Below are 18,865 nucleotides of genomic sequence, written 5' to 3'. Positions count from 1 at the left end.
ATTATTAGACCTTTAGTTTATTTATGGTAATGGTATGAATTCTTCCACATAATTAATGAACCGTTTTGTGTAACATGTAAAATATAGGTAGTATTTTTTCTTGCACAATTTTTATAATTACCTGCTCTAATCTGTTATTTCCAGAAATTATTGTTAAAAATATCTATTTTATTGTATAATTTAATATCTGTCAATGTAATGTTTGACAACAAAGACAGTGATCATATTCTGCAATTGTGTGACTTAGTCATTGTTTCTATCACTTTCACAAGCATTTTTATTGTTAATTAGCCATTGTCTCCATCTGTACAATAAAGGAGTAATATGAAATTATGTATACTATCACATCTAAGTCATCAGGTACTACCAAGCAAAGTGGTAAGACACTGGACATATATTAGGGATAGTAGTACAAATTCTGGTTTGGCCACCCAGATTTAGGCTTTCAATGTTTTTCTCGAATTATTTAAGGAAAATTTCAGGTTCCTATGAAAAAGACAGTCATTTTCCTATCCTAGCGTACCTCAGTCTCTGCTTGTGCTCTTTCTGTGATGATCTTGTCATTAACGGCATGTTACATCATAATCTGCCTTCCTTCTTCAATAATTACTTTTGAAAAATGCGCGAATGAGGTTCTTCAGTAATGCTGTATCATGAGTATGAGACAGCACACTAACAGGTATGGACTGATGTACAGGTATGTCAATAGGTAGGTTTTATACAGCAAAGAATTTTTAATTGTTCCTTGCTTTAGTTTTTTGTTGCAAGAATAGTTGTTGAGTGATATTTGTTGTAACTGATATTGGATTGAGGTTGAAGTGTGTTAATCTGGATATAGCTATTAGTATCTAAAACCGGACATAAAAAGTGATTACTGCAATCAAGAATATCAATACTTTTCATAAGGAGTTGGAAAAAAAAAACAGTGTCACATCTCATCTTGCTGCATTACTTACAACGAATTTGTTTGTATCGGGGGAGGGGGGGGGGGGGGGGGAAAGAAAAGAGAAAAACTACATTGCCCTTGTGTGAAATATTCTCCAATTTCAGCAAAATATAGTACAAACAAAGAAAAACATGTTTGATGTTAATCATATAGTACACCTAATCTACAGTTTTAGTGGAGAAACAAAGCAAATGTCAGCACTAACTTTCAGGTTGCATTTGATGGAGACAGAAAAGAAGGTGCAATAGATACACATGCCAAAAATAGGGTCTGATTTTCCTGTATTTGTATATTTTGCTGCGACTTTACCACATTTTTCTTTCTTTTCTGTGTCACACATGTATGGTGTTCCGCCATGTCAAAGCACTCACATCGGGAAGAGAGATGGTGAAAATTCCCATTCATATGGCCTCAGGTGTCCCTATCATGCACACTGATTAATCATATCTGGCATGGTTGTGGCTTTTCAGTTGCACTGGTATATGAGACAACATTACTTTTGGGATAGGCAGTCAGGTTTAAATGGATCAGAATACTCGTACAATGGAACACAACCTGTTAACTATCTGAAACGAGAAAAGTTGAGAAGCATAAGTTACTGCTTTAGATTGCAATCATTGTTTTTACATATTCTTCTAGATGGGAGGCTGTCATGAGGTTACACAGGATGAGGGCACAATGTGTACAGAGCGATGACAATCACAATTTCAAGGATAAAATTCACCATTGTTAGTCAGGCACAAATTAGTTACTTCGTAAATGTCACACAAAATATTTGCTCAATTTCTATAGAAATATGAATAAAATCATTTGACAGACTTACGTATAGCTGATCTGTTTGTGTGTATGACTGCATTATACAGAATACTAATTAGAAGAATGGCTTGAATTTCATAAAAAATGACATGTTAATCATCAGTACACATAACAAGAGAAACAAAGATTTAACAACATAGTAAACATATTTCTCTAGAAACTTCCTGGCAGATTAAAATTGTGTGCCCGACCGAGGCTCGAACTCGGGGTCTTTGCCGAGTTCAGTATGTATCCACAAATTGACCATTAGCCCAATAATACAAAATATCTGGCAAGTATCCAGGCAACTTTTAACTCTAACCTGAAATCATTTGTTTTGGACAACTCCTATTCCATAGATGAATATTAAATTAAGCGCTGGTAAAATATGGCAATACTAGAAAAATATCCAGAATAAGATTTTCACTCTGCAGTGGAGTGTGTGCTGATATGAAACTTCCTGGCAGATTAAAACTGTGTGCCCGACCGAGACTGGTCGGCAAAAGTCCCGAGTTCGAGTCTCGGTCGGGCACACAGTTTTAATCTGCCAGGAAGTTTCATATCAGCACACACTCCACTGCAGAGTGAAAATCTTATTCTGGATATTTTTCTAGTATTGCCATATTTTACCAGTGCTTAATTTAATATTCATCTATGGAATAGGAGTTGTCCAAAACAAATGATTTCAGGTTAGAGTTAAAAGTTGCCTGGATACTTGTCAGATATTTTGTATTATTGGGCTAATGGTCAATTTGTGGATACATACTGAACTCCTTTCTGAACCACTGACAACTTTATTAATGAGTAACAAAAGCTGTTTGCTTCCAGGATCATCACTGTGGAAATTACTAATGTACAGGGTGACTCTCCTAACAGTCATCAGGCGCATTTTCTATGGTTTTTCAGAAGATACTTTCAATCTCATTTCTGCAGTTGGTATATGAAGCTGGCCCAGACAGATATTGCGCCTCACATTTCATCTATACCTAGTGTCAACAGAAAGCATTTGATTATATCCAGTTACAAACAAAATTATTTTTAAAGCTAAATTCTACTTGCCCATTTGATAGAGCAGTTCCAAATTAGTCTAGTGTAATACTTGCTTTAGCAGTATGTTTTAATAGCGACAGTAAAACACTGATAATAATAAGTAGTTCAGCAGTGGCTGAGTAGCAGTGCTGCATGGTGGTAGCAGACATCACGGGCCAGGGCAGCATGTGAGGTAAGTCAGGCAATGAAGATGTTGCAAAGAAAAGGTTTCACTGTCTCTTTTAACACATATCTCTTAGTACAAAATCATTCTACACTAATTGGGAACCACTCTATTGAATGGGCGTGCAAAATTCCACTTCAAAAACCATTTTGTTTGTAATGGGAAACAAGCCAACACTTTTTGTTGACCTTGAGCATTGCATGAGTGGTGTGATAAGCAATATTTGCTCAGGCAGAATCCATCTACACACTGCAAGAGTGAAAATGCAAATACATGCTGAAACACCATATTAAATGCAACTGCTGACTTGTAGGAGAGACACCCTTCATATAGTGAAGGGAAATGAACAAGGTGACAGTGGCTGAACACAACATATTATCCTGACTGTTCACATTTGTGGAATTGCTACTTTCGTCCTAAGTGATGAGTGACCTCAGAAAATTATACCATAATACATGAAAGCTTGGAAAAATGCAAAGTGTGTTAATCTGTTGATTTGTTTGTTTCTCAAACTAGCAGTTATGCTGAGAGCCAAAAGTCCTCATCTTGGATATTTGGGAAGCTCTGTAATGTGTTCCTCTCATTTCATATATTAATCAGTATGTAAGATCCAAAATTATGAACATTCTATCATATCCACTGACTCCTGCTCATTTGCTGCATTAATAGTTGTTACTGTGCTATTTAGTTTGATCTGAATAATAAGATAAGAATCCATTTGTACAGGTCAACTTATTGATTCTCAGAAAAACATGATGACATTTTCTTATTTTGCTGTCCCTCTAAGTAGATTAATTATAACGCTTATCATCTACAAAAAGTACCAAGTATGACTGTATGAAATAGTTCTTGTATAGTCAGTGAAAAATTGTTGAAAAACTTCAAGAAATCACTGTACAATTTCCATTATGTTGGTTGAAATAAGAATTCTTTGTCAGCCAATGTTCTCAGCCAGGAGTGCATGATATTGCTTCCCAAAACTATAATACATACCTACACTTCTTTATTACTAGCTTAGATAGTTGAGACAGAGTTTGAAAGCCGTTAGTCAGAAAATGAAAGTTGATTATTTTTCTGAATTGGAAAAAACTCCCTGTCCCCAATTTTCCTGAGCTATAAACATTTCTGGTCATAAAAGTCTACCAGAAGTAGAGCATGACTTAAAAATTAGCAAATGCTTATTTTTTCTTGTTGTCAGATAGTATAATCATTAAGTTATATGTTCAAATTCATTCTTTTATTATGTTACTGACAAAATTTTATACCAGAAATTAGTGCATATTTTGCCCACTGTTTCAATAATCATCATATATCCAAAAAATGTATGCTTGTACTGCATATCTTACATTACAGTGTAGACATTTATTTCACAATATTTAAGATATGAAATGATTAAGCTGCCATCCTAGCTGTAAATAGGATGCCTCAGTCATTCTTTTATGAAGTATCCCTTCGTTTGGAGCTGTGCTCTTTTAACATTGATGCTGTGGCTATTATCTTTTCACTGGAGTTGAAAACCATTGAAAGGTCTAATTTACAACGATGTCAGTGGAAAGTCAAGAGACAAGTAGTGAAAGTGTTTGTTGCTGATCTCGTGAGGGAACAGTTCATCATGAAAGGTTTCGTAGTCCTTCAACATACTGATGTCAGTAAACTCAGATAGTTGTTCAGAAATTACTAGGTAAGTAATCTAATGACAGTCTTTACAATTATCTTTTGAATGGTGTGACACAGTTTTGTTGGCAGATATTCCTGTGTGGAATAGAAATGTACTACATGTCTCTGAAAAATACCGTATTTAGATATCCATAAATGAGAATATTCAATTCAAGCCATTTTTCTGTAAGGTGGAACAGATGTAACCGATGCCATCAGTTACACGATAGCACCACTCTGTGTTACATTTCCAAATACTGAGACATATGTCGAGTGAGGTGGCACTGTTGTTAGCGCAATGGACTCGCATTCATGAGGATGTGTTCAAACACGCAGGCTGCCATCCTGATTAAGGTTTTCTGTGATTTCCTGAAATCACTTCAGGTAAATGCTGGAATAGTCCCTTTAGAAGGGCACAATCAACTTCTTTCCCTAATCCCAGGGGACCGATGACCTCGTTGTTTAGTCCATTCCCTCAGATCAATCAACCAACTAAGACATACCACTCGAAATATGTCCAGAAAGAATAAATATGTTAAATTGCAGTTTTTGGCAAGTTATAACAAACATTGTCTAATTTCCTGACATACACAAGTAACTTTTAGTGTTTATAGGTGCCGAATTATGTCACTTATGCTTTTTTTATGGGACTATATACTTTCTTCTGTGACACAGGAAAGGAGTTTCTAACAGTATTTCAGCAACACGTGTGAAACTGGTTCAGAAAGTAATAAAATAACAGTGCCACATACCACTATCTTGCCACCAGAGTCATACAAAATGTCTGCCCTTCTGTACCAAATGTAAGCTTACTTGTAAACTGAGTATGTTTTGTGCGTTTACATATGCTCTAGAAGAAAATCAGTCTGTGCTCTGCTGTTGTAGTGATCAGATAATAATTTGCATGTTAAGCTATTCATATTTTCATAATGTGTACATCAGTTGAAAATGTGGTTATAGCTTTTGTTTATGGCAAATTGTTACAGCAGTGGTATGGTTGTATGCTGAAAGATATCTTGATCGTGCCAAGGTCACATGATGTCCCATTGCAAATATTATTTAAAAAAGTTCAAGAAACTGGAAGTGTGAAGAAGAAAATACTCCAATGAAAATGAACAGCAGCTGATGGAATAAACAGTTACCTTTTTAGCTGCCGTAACACACAATCCACATGTCACTACAAGGCTGATTGAATTTAGTTGTGGGCTCAGCTAAAGGAGTATTCTGTTAATACTACATTCCAATGTGTTTCATCCTTTTCACATTTTACTCCATCAACAACTTCGTGACAAAGATTTTTAAAATTGGTTAGATTTCTTTGAATGGAGTTTATGAAAACTGCAAAGTGTCTCTATGCAAGATTTAGTTTGCAGATGAAGTTAATCACAGACCATCTTAACTGAACATTTGTAGATTGTTTAATCTGTTAGGAATCACAAAGTGGCCTTTACGCTCACCAGAATTAACAACTCTGGACTTCTATTTGTGGGGGATCCTTAAAATGAGATATACATTGAAATACTGACAAATCCTTAAGTCATGAAATGTTGTGTGACATAGGCTTGTGCTGCAATAAGTACATAAAGACCAACACGCAGTATTGTTTGTCTGGAATCACTTTGAAGCAAGTGAAAATTTTGAACACTTGATATGATTGACATAATAATAAACATACAAACTCTACCTGAGCTATGTATTTGCTTACATTCAGCAGAGTAGGGCACAGCGTGAGAGCCCACTCCTGGCATCAGGAAAGTAGAGGGAAATTTTAATGGCTGAAGTACTGAGCTATTGAACACTATACCTTTGGAACAATGTATGCTGGTTCGTGTGCTTTTAAGTTTCTGTGAGGTAGAAGTTTAGTTCTTTTCCTCTTTAAAGACATTTTACAGGATAGCCGGATCTGACTTAACCCATAAACCGTAACTGCACAGAGATAATTAACTTCAACAGAAGTAAACTAGGAGGGGATAAAGTGAGTACAAATTTTTTATATAAATTGTTGATACAAAATGGTAGTTGCATTACAGTTTTTCAGATCTAACAAGATCTTGCTTTATTCAGTTCATGAAGTTGATTTGGAGACATGTTCCATGTTATCCATCTGTTGGATGTGTTTGTACACCTCGGCTACATACTTGATAGTATATGAGGCAACTAGTCTGTATGCCACCATCATGTTTCACCCCCTCAGTAATACAATACTTGCAAATGAAAGACTGCAATGTATGGGAAGGAATTAAATCCTTTCCTATTGGGTAAACTTCTTTCTTTCTCTTGCTTCTTAGATTGAGTAGAGATTACCTAAGAATATCTAGGTTATCAATATTTTTAGCAAATGCAACATTGTCTACTTCCATTATAATTTTTTTAAGAGTCATGGTGTTGTGCACCAAAAATGCAAAGGTAGTTGTTTTTCTAAGAGGTCATTCTCAAATGAAAATGAGACCTTTGATATAGTGGCATAGTATGTACCTGGTGTAAGTTAATGCACTTGCTGATAGATGAAATAATAGTTTTTCCATTTGAGCACGAATAGAGAAAAGTTGTGATCAGTTTCTAAATTTCTGTTAAGTTTTAGTGTGTGATGGAAATTTACGTGCAGGATGCAGATGTGGAACAGAGAAAATTGCCTAGCATCTTGCAAATATTCTGGTAGTGACAGCACTGCCCCACTCTCCGCCTCCACCCCACGTTCCCTCGCCTGATCCACCCCGCCACTCTTGCCTTGCAATTTGCAGTGCCTCACCATCTTCAGCCCGTGCCACCACTTACACACCATCATGCAACTCTTTAGCTCCATCAAACCACTCTCTTTACCACTGTGACTTTGCCCTGCCTTAGCGACCTAACCCTGTCATTAAACTTGCCACACCACTGCTCAAATCCTACCTTGCACTGCCTCCACCCTGGCCCACTCCTCCCACTCTGCCCTACCACGACCCTTGTTTCCTATCGTGCCTTCACTCTCATTGAGGATGATGGTTGTTGTAGTCTGCATCCTTTGTCATCATTGAAACAATCTGTGTTTGTGCTCTGTCTCTAATGATCTTGATGTTGATGGGACTTTTAACCCTAATCTCCCGTCCTTCCTTCCTCCCTTCCTCCCTTCCTCCCTCCCGTATTTTCTTCATTCCTTGTAAGTTCAATCCATGTTGCCTGTAGGACCCATTCCGTTCACACTCTGTACTTCCGATACCTAAATTTAATTATATTCCTTTCTTCCTTAAATCCCTCTATTCCTCCACTTCTCTCACTGTAAGCCGTCCCTTACCGCCCCCTCCCCATTTCTGAGTCAACACTTATGTGCCATCCCATTCTCAGAGTCATCCCTTCTGTCCCCTCCTGTTCTGTGGGCCATCCATTATATTGTCTCCTCATCCTTTTGACCATCACGTATGTTACCACCTCATCCTTTGAGCCATCATTTATATTGCCCCCTCATCCCCTCACCAATCCCTTATCTCTCCCCCCCCCCCCCCCCCCACCTCATCCTCGCAGCCATCCCTTATGTTCTGCCATCATTGTGACCAATCCTGTGTACCCCCCCTCCCCCCAAATACCTGAGTATTCCCTATATCCCCCCCTCATCATACAAGTCATCCGTTATATCCCCCCTTACCTGAGTATCTTTTATATCCCCTCACCTCAACCATTCCTTGTATACTCCCCTCACCTGAGCCATCCCTTGTAACACGCCCCCCCCCCCCCCCCCCGGTCACCTGAGCCAACCTTTACATCTTGCCTTATCCAACTCATTCCTTATGTGCCTCCCTCTTATCACCTGAGCCATCCATTATGTGTGTATTCTCACAGTCAACCTCCGTAACTTCCATTCCCTTTCCCGCTCTTTGCCAACTACCACCACTACTATAATGTACAAACTATTTGCCAATTACTCTTCTTACCATCTAATACCGCCTTTTTGTGAACTGCCATAATTACCATGCCAAACCACTTCTTTGCCAAATGCTGTAATTGCAGCACCATTGCCCGCTTCACCTTTTAGACAGCCTCCCTGATTACCATCTCATACCATCTGACTTCTTAACCAATCACTGTAATTACCATCCCGTACCACCTGACATCTTATCCAACCTTCATAATTAGTCCCATACCACTTGACCTCTTATCCAACCTTCATAATTACAGTCCCAACCACCTGACCTGTTCTCCAACCATCATAATTACCATCCTACACCCTCTCCTGGCCAGCTGCCTTACTTGCCATCCCATACCACCTCCAAGCCAGCCACAATACTAGCCGTCCAGACCATATCCTGGCCAGCCGCCATAATTGCTGTCCCATACCACTTGCTGCTGTACTCTCCATCCCATTCTACCACTTGACCAGCCACTGTACTTTAGGTCCCACACATCATCTTGGTCGGCCGCCGAACTTGACAGCTCATACCAACCTGGGCAAGCTGCCGCACATATCCCATCTACCACATCTTGGCCAGTCGCCACACATCCCATCTCACACCACCTCTTGGCCTGCTGCTGTACATTCTGACTCGTGCCAGCTCTTGGGCAGCCACGTTACTTCCCATCCAGTACCACCTCTTGGCCAGCCATTGTACTTGCCATCCCATACTTTGTCACATACCACTTCTTGGCTTTCCATCCCATACCACTTACTGACCAGCTGCCGTACTACCTGTCCCATACCATCTCCTGGCCAGTTGCCATACTGTCTGTCCCGTACCACTACTTGGCCAACCGCCATAATTTCTGACCCATACCACCAATCGGCCAGCCGCCATAATTTCCAACCCATACCACCAATCGGCCAGCCGGCATACTTCCCATGCCTTACCACCTCTTGGTCAGCTGCATACATTCCATCCCATACCGCCACTTGGACAGCCGCCATACTTTCTACCCCATGTCACCTCTTCGCTACCCTCCGTACTTTCTACCCCATGTCACCTCTTCGCTACCCTCCGTATATTCTGTTCCATACCACCTCTTCGTTACCCTCCGTACTTTCTGTTCCATACCACCTCTTGCCCAGCCTCCATTCTTTCCCTTCCATGTCCCACACCACTTCTTGGACAGCCGCCGTACTTCTGTCCCACAGCACCCCATGGCCAGCCACCATATCTTTCATCCCATACCATCTGTTCTCAAGCCACCGTACTTTTCATCCCATACCAGATATTGTCCTTCTGCCATACTTGCTGTCCCATACCCCCTCTTTGATGTTCCATACACCCTCTATGCCACCCCCTACCCATTGCAGCTGCAACCTTGAAGCTGGTTGTCAGGCTTGGTGTCCCATACCCCCTGCTTGCTGCTGGGCTTGACGTACCCAACCCGTTGTTGCCAGATGTGGGGATTCTCCCCTACCATCTCGTTTCTGGACGTGTTTCTTGCTGTCCCCGTACCACCTAATTGCCAGATGTTGGGCTTTCCATCTCCTAGCCATCATTACTGAATGTGGGGCTTGCCAACCCCTACCTTCTCATTGCTGAAGTGGTGCTTGCTGCCCCATACCACCTCATGGCCATGTGCTGTACTTTCCCTCCAGTACCATCAATTGGCAAGCCACATTACTTTCTGTCCCATACCACCTCTTGGCCATCTGCTGAACTTTCCATCCCTGATATGCACTGACTTTCCATCCCATACCATCTCTTGGCCAGCCACCTTATTTTGTGTCCCACACAACCTCGGGGCCACTGGATGCACTTGCTGTTCCGTTCCACCTGTATGCCAGTAACTGTACTTGCTGCCCCATACCATCTCTTGGCCAGTTGTCATACTTGCCATCCCATTCTACCTCTTGGCCAGTTGTCATACTTGCCATCCCATTCTACCTCTTGGCTAGTTGTCATACTTGCCATCCTATTCTACCTCTTGGCCACCCACCTTACTTGCCGTTTCATGCAACCTCTTGGGGCCAGCCGCTGTGCTGTCTGTCCGTCCCCCACCTCTTGCCCAGCCATGTCACTTTCTGTCCCATGTCCCATACTACCTCTTGGCCAGCTGCTGTACTTGCTGTCCCATATCCCTACTTGACATCCCATACCACCTCTTGACCAGCCATCATACTTTCCATCCCACACCACTTCTTCACCAACTGCCCTACCTTCTGCCTCATAACACCTCTTCACCAACTGCCGTTTCTTTCGTCCCATAAAACCTCTTCTCAAACCACCCTACCTTCTGTCCATAACACCTCTTCACCAACCACCCTACATTCTGTCCATAACACCTCTTCACCAACCGCCCTACATTCTGTCCCATAACACCTCTTAGCAGTCATCTGTACTGTCCGCCCTATACCATATCTTGGTTAGCAGCCATACTTTCCGTCTCATAACACCTATTCACCAGCCACCATGCTTTATACCCCATACCAGCTGCCATAGTTGCTGTCCCATACCACTTCTATGTCAACTGCGGTACTTACTGTCCCATGTCACCTCTAGAACAGCCGCAGTACTTGAGGTCCCAAGCCACCTCTAGGCCGGCTGTTGTATGTCCTGTCCCATACCACCCATAGGTCAGCCGTTGTACTTCCATTCCCATACAGTCTCTTGGCCAGCCAGCTTGCGTCCAATTTCACCTCTTGGCCAGCCACCTTATTTGCCATCTCCACCACCTCTTTGCCAGCCTCCATACTGTCTGTACCATACCATGACAGGTGCAAAACTGTTTGCCCATAGCACAAATTGGCCAGCCACCATATTTGTTGTCCCCTATCCTGTCTTTGCCAATTGATACTCCCTCTCTGCTGTCCCCCACCATTATTTGCCTGGTGTCAGGAGTGCCATCCCATACCCCCTCATTGCCAAACGTGGAGCTCGTCCCGTACTCCCTCATTGCTGTATGTGGGGCTTGCCTTTCCCTGCCCTCTCATTGGCAGACGTGTGGTTTGGAGTTCCATAGCTCCTCATTGCGGGTGATGGGGTCCGCTGTCCCTTGCCCCCTCATTGGCAGACATTGGACTTGCCATTGCATACCACCTTTTGTCCAACTGTTGCACTTTCCCTGACATACCACCTCTTTGCCAGCCTCCATACATCTTGTTCCATACCACCTTTTTGCCAGGTGCCATATTTGCTGACCCATACCACATATTGGCCAGGTTCCATACTTGCTGTCCCATACCCCCTCTGTATCATTCCACACACTCTCAATGACATCCCCTACCCTTCACTGCTGGTCGCCATGCTTGGCATCTCCTGCCCCTCATTTCCGGAAATGGCGTTAGCCATCCCCTGCCCCCTCACTACCAGACCTGGGGTTTGCCATCCCCTGCCTCCTCACTGCTGGACATACAGCTTGCCATTGCCTACTTCCTAATTCCCAGACATGTGGTTGCTGTCCCATAACATCTTTTGTCCAATGTCACCACTCAGCCTCCTGGCATAGTTGCTGTTCCATGCCATTTCCAGACCAGTCACTGTACATCCTGTCCCATAGCACCTCTATGTCAGCCATGCAGTCAGTACATGCAGTCCCATAGCACATATTGGCCAGCTGTCACACTTTCCAACCCATACCTCCTCTTGGCCAGCTGTCTTATATGCCGTCCAATACCACCTCTTGGTCAGCAATCTTACTTGCTGTCTCAGCCATCTCTTGGCCAGCTGCTATAGTTGCCATCCCATACCACATATTGGCCAGCTGCACTTACTTTCTGTCCCACACAGCCTCTTTGGAGTTCTACATACCCTCTATGCCACCCCCTGCCCCTAATTGCTGGTTGTCAGGCTTAGCATGCCCTACCCCCTCATTGCCAGATTTTGGGTGTGCCATCCAATATCCCCTCAGTGCCAGATGTGGGGCTTGCTTCCTGTATCACCTCTTGGTCAGCCACCATTCTTTCCACCCCATACAACCTCTTGGCTAGCCACCATATTGACCATCCCTTACAACCTTTTGCCCATCCACATTACTGTCAATCCCTACCACCTCTTTGCCAGGCACCATACTTTCCTTCACGTACCACCTCTTGGCTAGCTGTTGACTTCCTTCACATACCACCTCTTGGCTAGCTGTTGACTTCCTTCACATACCACCTCTTGGCTAGCTGTTGACTTCCTTCACGTACCACCTCTTGGCTAGCTTTTGACTTTCTTCACGTACCACCTCTTGGCTAGCTTTTGACTTCCTTCACGTAGCACCTCTTCCCTAGCTTTTGACTTCCTTCTCGTACCACCTCTTCCCTAGCTTTTGACCTCCTTCATTTACCACCTCTTGCCTAGCTTTTGACCTCCTTCACTTACCACCTCTTGCCTAGCTTTTGACTTCCTTCACTTACCACCTGTTGCCTGCCCCACTGACCTCCCATACCATACCACCTATTGGTGGGCGACTTCTTGGGCACACCCTTACTTCCCGTCCCATACCACCTTGTGGTAAAACGCCATACTTTCTGTCCCATGCCCTATACCATATCTTAGCCAGCTGCCAAACTTTTCATCCCACACCACATCTTGGCCAGTCACCGTACTTCCTGTCCCGAGCCACCTGCATGTCAGTCATTGTACTTACCCATACACCCTCTAAGCCAGCCACTGTAGTTCCATCCCATACTACCTCTATACTAGCTGCCATATTTGCTGACCCACACCACCTCTAGGGCAGCTGCCGTACCCTGTCCCATACCACCTCTAGGGCAGCTGCCGTACCCTGTCCCATACCACCACTAGGGCAGCTGCCATACCCTGTCCCATACCACCTCTAGGGCAGCTGCCGTACCCTGTCCCATACCACCACTAGGGCAGCTGCCGTACCCTGTCCCATACCACCTCAGCTGCTGTACTAGCTGTCCCATGCCACCTCTAGGCCAGCTGCTGTACTAGCTGTCCCATACCACCTCTAGGCCAGCTGCTGTACTAGCTGTCCCATACCACCTCTAGGCCAGCTGCTGTACTGGCTGTCCCATACCACCTGTAGTCCAGACACTGTACTAGCTGTCCCATACCACCTGTAGTCCAGACGCTGTACTAGCTGTCTCACACCACCTGTAGTCCAGATGCTGTACTAGCTGTCCCACACCACCTGTAGTCCAGATGCTGTACTTGCTATCCCATGCCACCTCTGAGCAATTCACATTGCTGTGCAATATTATGTCTTGGCCAGCCACCTTACTTGCCCTCTCAGCCACTTCTTGGCCAGCCACTGTACAAACCATGCCATGCCATCTCCTGGCCAACCACTGTGGAAGTTATGCCATGCCACCACCTGGCCAGCCACTGTACAAGCCATGCCATATTATCTCCTGGCCAGCCAGTGTACATGACATACAATACCACCTCTTTGCCAAACTCCATACTATTCATTCCATACCATCTCTTTGCCAGTCACTGCACCTTTTGTCCCATACCTCATATTGGGAAGCCACCATACTTTTTCCATACCCCCTCTTTGGCATTCAATACACCCTCTGTGCCCTCTCCTACAATTCATTGCTGGCTGCCAGGCCTGCCATCCCATGCCTCCTTTTTGGTGGTTATGAAGCTTTTCATCAATCTGCTTGCCACATGACATCCCATACCCCCTTGCTGCCAGACATGGGGCTTACTTTCTACCCCCCTTCCCCCCATTACCAAACTTGGGACTTGCCTATTACCCCTTTGTTGCCAGACGTGGGGCTTCCCATCCCCCTACCCCCCCTCCCCCAGATATATGACCTGCTGCCCCCCAGAACCTCATTGCCGGACATGGGGATTGCCACCCTTACCTCCTCATTGGTGGAAGTGGGCCTTGCCTTCCCCTACCTACTCACTGCTGGATGTGGGCCTTGCCTTCCCCTACCTACTCACTGCTGGATGTGGGCCTTGCCTTCCCCTACCTCCTCACTGCTGGATGTGGGCCTTGCCTTCCCCTACCTACTCATTGCCGGATGTGGGGCTTGCCCACCTCTTGTCCATGTCACCTCTAGCCCAGCCACTGCAATTGCTTTCCTATACCGCCTCTAGACCAGCCACTGTAATTGCTTTTCTATGCTGCCTCTAGGCCAGCCACTGTAATTGCTTTTCTATGCTGCATCTAGGCCAGCCACTGTAATTGCTTTTCTATGCTGCATCTAGGCCAGCCACTGTAATTGCTGTCCCATGCCACCTCTAGGCCAGCCACTGTAATTGCTGTCCCATGCCACCTCTAGGCCAGCCACTGTAATTGCTTTTCTATGCTGCATCTAGGCCAGCCACTGTAATTGCTTTTCTATGCTGCATCTAGGCCACCCACTGTAATTGCTTTTCTATGCTGCATCTAGGCCACCCACTGTAATTGCTTTTCTATGCTGCATCTAGGCCACCCACTGTAATTGCTTTTCTATGCTGCATCTAGGCCACCCACTGTAATTGCTTTTCTATGCTGCATCTAGGCCACCCACTGTAATTGCTTTCCTGTGCCGCCTCTAGGCCAGCGGCCTGTAATTGATGCACCTTGCCACCTCTAGGCCAGCCACTGTACTTGCTGTCCCGTACCACCTCGAGGCCAGCCACTGTACTTGCTGTCCCGTACCACCTCGAGGCCAGCTGCTTTACTTGCTGTCCCGTACCACCTCGAGGCCAGCTGCTTTACTTGCTGTTCTGTGCCACCTCTAGGCCAGCTGCCACATTCCTGTCCTATACCAACTGTAGGTCAGCCATTGTGCATGCTGTCCCATGCCACCTCTTGGCCAGCCACCATACCTGAGTCCCATACCATCTCTTTGCCAGACACAATACTTTTTTCCTATACCACATATTGGCCAACTGCCATACTTGCTATTGCATACCCCCTCTTTGGCATTCCATACACCCTCAATACCATCCCTTACCCTCATTGCCAGCAGCCAGGCCTACTGTCCCCTACCTCCTTGTGCTGGTCATGATGCTTGGAGTCCCCTATGCCCTGCTTGCTATCCCCTACCGCCTTGTTGCCAGACATGGGGCTTGTCCCCTACCCTCTCATTGCTGGACATGAGACTTTGCCATTCTCTACCCCCTCATTGTCAGATGTGGGTCTTGCTTTCCCCTAGCCACTCATTGCCGTACCCTAGCCAGCATTGCTGGACCAGGGGCTTGCCATCCCCTAGACCAGCTTTGCTGGACCAGGGGCTTGCCATCCCTTAGACCAGCTTTGCCAGACAAGGGGCTTACTATCCCCTACCACCTCTCTGATGAATGTGGGGCTTTCCATCCCCAACCTCCTCATTGCCTACCATGGGGCTTGCGCCCTCCCGTACCCCTCATTGCTGGCAGAAGGCTGGCCGTACACTACCCCATCATTGCCAGACATGGAACTTGCTGTCCCCTACCACCTCTGGGAAATCCGTACTTTCTGTCCTGCACCACCTCCAGGCCAGCTGCCAAACCTACTGTCCCATACCATACTTGCTGTCACATACTCTCTCTTTGGCGTTCCACACACACTCTCTATGCCATCCCCTTCCCCTCAATGCTGGTCACCAGGCCTAGCATCCCCTACCATCTGAGTGCCGGACATCGAGCTTGTCATCACATATCCCCCATTGCTTGATGTGGGGCTTGCTCTACCTCTTGACCAGCCACCGTAATTTTCATCCCATTCCACCTCTTGGTCATCCACCATACTTCTTGTTCCATACCATCTCTTTGCTAGCTGCCTTACTTTTTGTCCAACATGACATATTGCCCAGCTGCCTTACTTGCTGTTCCATACCCCCTCTTTGCATTCTACACACACTCTATGATGTATCCTACTCCTCATTCCTGATTGGCATGCTTGGCGTCCCATACCCGCTTATTGCTGGACCTGGGCTTGCTGTCCCATACCTCCTCATTGCTAGAGGTCAGGCTTGCCGTCCCCTGCTGCCTCGTGTCCCATACCACCTCTTGGCCACCCGAGGTACCTGGTGTCCTGTACCATCTCTTTGCCAGCCTCCATACTTTTCATATCATACCATTTATTGGCCAGTTGCCGTACTTGCTGTCCCATACCCACTCTTTGGCATTCCATACCTCGTCTATACCATCCACTACCCCTCATTGCTTGCTGCCAGACTTGCTGTTCCCTACCTTTTTGTTGCTGGTCAAGGGGCTTGGTGTCCCATGCTCATCCCAGACATGGTACTTGTTCACTACCGCGTTGTTGCTAGATGTAGGGTTTGCCATTCCCTGCCTCCTCATTGACAGAAATGGGGCTTGCCGTCCCATAACACCTCTTGTCCCATGTCTCCTCTTGGCCAGCCACTGTTCTTGCTGTCCCATACAACCTCTAGGCCAGCCACTGTACTTGCCATCCCATACCACCTCTTGGCGAGCTGCTGTACATGCAGTCTCATGCCACCTCTTGGCCAGCTGCCGTACATTCCACCCCATAACCCTTCTTGGTCAGCTACCTTATTTGTCGTACCACCTCCTGGTCAGAAATCTTAATTGTGATCTCAACCATCTCTTGTCCAGCCACTGCACATGCTGTGCCATACCACCTCTTGTCCAGCCACTGCACATGCTGTCCCATACCACCTCTTGCCCATCCTCTGTATTGTCCATTCCATACAATCTCTTCTCCAGCCACCTTATGTTTTGTCCCATATCATATATTGACCAGCCGCCATACCTGTTGTCTCTTACTCCCACTTTGGCAGTCAATACACCCTCTGTGCCATCCCCTACCATTGAGTACTTTCTGTCTGGCCTGTCGTCACCTACTCTCTTTTTGGTGGTCACCAGTCTTGGTTTCTCCTACATCCTGATTGCCGGCTGCTGAGCTTGCAGTCCATTACCCCGTGTTTGCCAGACATGGGGCTTGCTTCGTACCCTGTCGTCGTCACACTTCGAGCTTGCCTCATATCCACTAGTTGCCGGACAAGGTGCTTGCATCCTACCCACTTGTTGTTGGACGTGGTGCTTGCATCCTACCCACTTGTTGGACGTGGTGCTTGCATCCTACCCACTTGTTGTTGGATGTGGTGCTTGCATCCTACCCACTTATTGTTGGATGTGGTGCTTGCCTCCTACCCATTTCTTGCCAGACTTATGGCTTCCCATCCCCTACCTTCCTAAAGCTGGATATGTGGCTTGCCATCCCCTACCCCCCCCCCCCCCCTTATAGCTGGATATGTGGCTTCTTGTCCCTACCTCCTCAGTGCTGCACATAGTCCTTGTTCTCCCCTACACCCTCACTGCCGGACATGAGGCTTGCCACCCCTTGTCCCATATCACCTCTAGACCAACCACCATAGTCGCCTACCCATGCGACCTCTAGGCCAGCCACTGTGCTTCCTGTCCACTACCATCCCTAGTTCAGGCATTGTACTTGCTGTCCCATACCAACTAGAGGCCAGCTGCCATACTTGCTCTCCCATATGTCTCTAGGCCAGCTGCCATACTTGCTCTCCCATATGTCTCTAGGCCAGCTGCCATACTTGCTCTCCCATATGTCTCTAGGCCAGCTGCCATACTTGCTCTCCCATATGTCTCTAGGCCAGCTGCCATACTTGCTCTCCCATGTGTCTCTAGGCCAGCTGCCATACTTGCTCTCCCATATGTCTCTAGGCCAGCTGCCATACTTGCTCTCCCATATGTCTCTAGGCCAGCTGCCATACTTGCTCTCCCATATGTCTCTAGGCCAGCTGCCATACTTGCTCTCCCATATGTCTCTAGGCCAGCTGCCATACTTGCTCTCCCATATGTCTCTAGGCCAGCTGCCATACTTGCTCTCCCATGTGTCTCTAGGCCAGCTGCCATACTTGCTCTCCCATGTGTCTCTAGGCCAGCGGCCATACTTGCTCTCCCATGTGTCTCTAGGCCAGCTGAAATACTTGCTCTCCCATGTGTCTCTAGGCCAGCTGCCATACTTGCTCTCCCATGTGTCTCTAGGCCAGCTGCCATACTTGCTCTCCCATGTGTCTCTAGGCCAGCTGAAATACTTGCTCTCCCATGTGTCTCTAGGCCAGCTGCCATACTTGCTCTCCCATGTGTCTCTAGGCCAGCTGCCATACTTGCTCTCCCATGTGTCTCTAGGCCAGCTGCCATACTTGCTCTCCCATGTGTATCTAGGCCAGCTGCCATACTTGCTCTCCCATGTGTATCTAGGCCAGCTGCCATACTTGCTCTCCCATGTGTATCTAGGCCAGCTGCCATACTTGCTCTCCCATGTGTATCTAGGCCAGCTGCCATACTTGCTCTCCCATGTGTATCTAGGCCAGCTGCCATACTTGCTCTCCCATGTGTATCTAGGCCAGCTGCCATACTTGCTCTCCCATGTGTATCTAGGCCAGCTGCCATACTTGCTCTCCCATGTGTCTCTAGGCCAGCTGCCATACT

The 18,865-nt window shown here is 45.8% G+C and overlaps 1 protein-coding gene across 3 annotated transcripts in view; it reads left to right on the top strand.

Moving 5' to 3' along the window:
* Positions 1 to 18,865, top strand: part of LOC126299520 (uncharacterized) — a 181,504-nt gene that overhangs the window by 150,684 nt on the left and 11,955 nt on the right. The gene's annotated exons all lie outside the window — the stretch shown is intronic.

This window comes from Schistocerca gregaria, chromosome X, assembly GCF_023897955.1.
Source record: "Schistocerca gregaria isolate iqSchGreg1 chromosome X, iqSchGreg1.2, whole genome shotgun sequence".
Classification (NCBI taxonomy): domain Eukaryota; kingdom Metazoa; phylum Arthropoda; class Insecta; order Orthoptera; family Acrididae; genus Schistocerca; species Schistocerca gregaria.
The sequence above is the reverse complement of the archived record's forward strand: the minus strand, read 5'-3'. Positions and strand labels throughout refer to the sequence as shown.